The sequence below is a fragment of the Calonectris borealis genome, unplaced genomic scaffold, assembly GCF_964195595.1.
Source record: "Calonectris borealis unplaced genomic scaffold, bCalBor7.hap1.2 HAP1_SCAFFOLD_182, whole genome shotgun sequence".
Taxonomy (NCBI): domain Eukaryota; kingdom Metazoa; phylum Chordata; class Aves; order Procellariiformes; family Procellariidae; genus Calonectris; species Calonectris borealis.
Genome location: NW_027441567.1, coordinates 1 through 2,500, shown reverse-complemented (window position 1 = coordinate 2,500; position 2,500 = coordinate 1).

Below are 2,500 nucleotides of genomic sequence, written 5' to 3'. Positions count from 1 at the left end.
CAGACCCGCTTAAATCTCGAATCACCCCCCCGGTTCCCCACCTCCCCACACACCCCCCGGACGGGAGACGGCGGCAGCCCGGTCCAGCCGGACCCGGAGCACGGAGGGGCCGTCAGGTCTACCCGGCTCCGGGGCCGGCGGCGGCCGTCAGGTCTACCCGGCTCCGGGGCCGCCGGCGGCCGTCAGGTCTACCCGGCTCCGGGGCCGCCGGCGGCCGTCAGGTCTACCCGGCTCCGGGGCCGGCGGCGGCCGTCAGGTCTACCCGGCTCCGGGGCCGGCGGCGGCCGTCAGGTCTACCCGGCTCCGGGGCCGGCGGCGGCCGTCAGGTCTACCCGGCTCCGGGGCCGGCGGCGGCCGTCAGGTCTACCCGGCTCCGGGGCCGGCGGCGGCCGTCAGGTCTACCCGGCTCCGGGGCCGCCGGCGGCCGTCAGGTCTACGCGGCTCCGGGGCCGGCGGCGGCCGTCAGGTCTACCCGGCTCCGGGCCAGGCGGCGGCCGTCAGGTCTACCCGGCTCCGGGCCAGGCGGCGGCCGTCAGGTCTACCCGGCTCCGGGGCCGCCGGCGGCCGTCAGGTCTACCCGGCTCCGGGGCCGGCGGCGGCCGTCAGGTCTACCCGGCTCCGGGGCCGGCGGCGGCCGTCAGGTCTACCCGGCTCCGGGGCCGGCGGCGGCCGTCAGGTCTACCCGGCTCCGGGGCCGGCGGCGGCCGTCAGGTCTACCCGGCTCCGGGGCCGCCGGCGGCCGTCAGGTCTACCCGGCTCCGGGGCCGCCGGCGGCCGTCAGGTCTACCCGGCTCCGGGGCCGCCGGCGGCCGTCAGGTCTACCCGGCTCCGGGGCCGCCGGCGGCCGTCAGGTCTACCCGGCTCCGGGGCCGCCGGCGGCCGTCAGGTCTACCCGGCTCCGGGGCCGCCGGCGGCCGTCAGGTCTACCCGGCTCCGGGGCCGCCGGCGGCCGTCAGGTCTACCCGGCTCCGGGGCCGCCGGCGGCCGTCAGGTCTACCCGGCTCCGGGGCCGGCGGCGGCCGTCAGGTCTACCCGGCTCCGGGGCCGCCGGCGGCCGTCAGGTCTACCCGGCTCCGGGGCCGGCGGCGGCCGTCAGGTCTACCCGGCTCCGGGGCCGGCGGCGGCCGTCAGGTCTACCCGGCTCCGGGGCCGGCGGCGGCCGTCAGGTCTACCCGGCTCCGGGGCCGGCGGCGGCCGTCAGGTCTACCCGGCTCCGGGGCCGGCGGCGGCCGTCAGGTCTACCCGGCTCCGGGGCCGCCGGCGGCCGTCAGGTCTACCCGGCTCCGGGGCCGCCGGCGGCCGTCAGGTCTACCCGGCTCCGGGGCCGGCGGCGGCCGTCAGGTCTACCCGGCTCCGGGGCCGCCGGCGGCCGTCAGGTCTACCCGGCTCCGGGGCCGCCGGCGGCCGTCAGGTCTACCCGGCTCCGGGGCCGCCGGCGGCCGTCAGGTCTACCCGGCTCCGGGGCCGGCGGCGGCCGTCAGGTCTACCCGGCTCCGGGGCCGCCGGCGGCCGTCAGGTCTACCCGGCTCCGGGGCCGCCGGCGGCCGTCAGGTCTACCCGGCTCCGGGGCCGCCGGCGGCCGTCAGGTCTACCCGGCTCCGGGCCAGGCGGCGGCCGTCAGGTCTACCCGGCTCCGGGGCCGGCGGCGGCCGTCAGGTCTACCCGGCTCCGGGGCCGGCGGCGGCCGTCAGGTCTACCCGGCTCCGGGCCCGGCGGCGGCCGTCAGGTCTACCCGGCTCCGGGCCCGGCGGCGGCCGTCATGTCTACCCGGCTCCGGGCTCGGCGGCGGCCGTCAGGTCTACCCCTTTTCGGAGCCCGTGGGGCCGCCTGCGGTACCCGGCGACCGCGGGTTGTTGGTTGCGTAGCGTCCGGCGATAAGGGCGGCCAAGTCTACCCGGCTCCGGCGGGACTTGGTCGCCTTGCCGGGGCCGAGGGGTAGACGTGTTGTCCCCGCTGCTTCGTCGGAGCTGCCGAAGGGGTCGCTGTTTTTCGCTGCCTCCAGTTACGTCATCGTAAAAGTCGGCGTGGTTGGCGCGCCTCCCCGGTGCGCAGAGGCGCCGCTCTTGGAGCTTGCCGGCGGCGGGGACGTGCCGGTCCGTACTATAGGAGCGAGCCGTGACTCGTCTCCAGAGCAGCGCTCGTCAGCGGCTGCAAGGCCCGCGGTTCTGCCAGCAAAGTGGGGTGCTCGGCGGCCGTCGTGGCGGTTCCCTCGGTGGTCCGGCCCAGCTTCCAGTCTCTTCGGTCCGGCCATCTCCCAGCGCTTGCCCGACAAGCCAGCCCAGCGTGTCCGAGGGGTCGGGAGCTGCGGAGAGCCGGAGCCGGCGGCCGGCTCCGGCGGCCGTTGCCGACCGGCACGAGGCATAAGGCCGGATCCCGCAGGGCAGGGCAAAGACTCGAACGCACCCAGCCGGGGCCCAGTGATGGTGAAGGTCACTGCCGGAGGCAGACGGCCGGGGGGCGTCGAGCCTGCCGCGGCTTACTCCCGGCTCCAGAGGGCCCG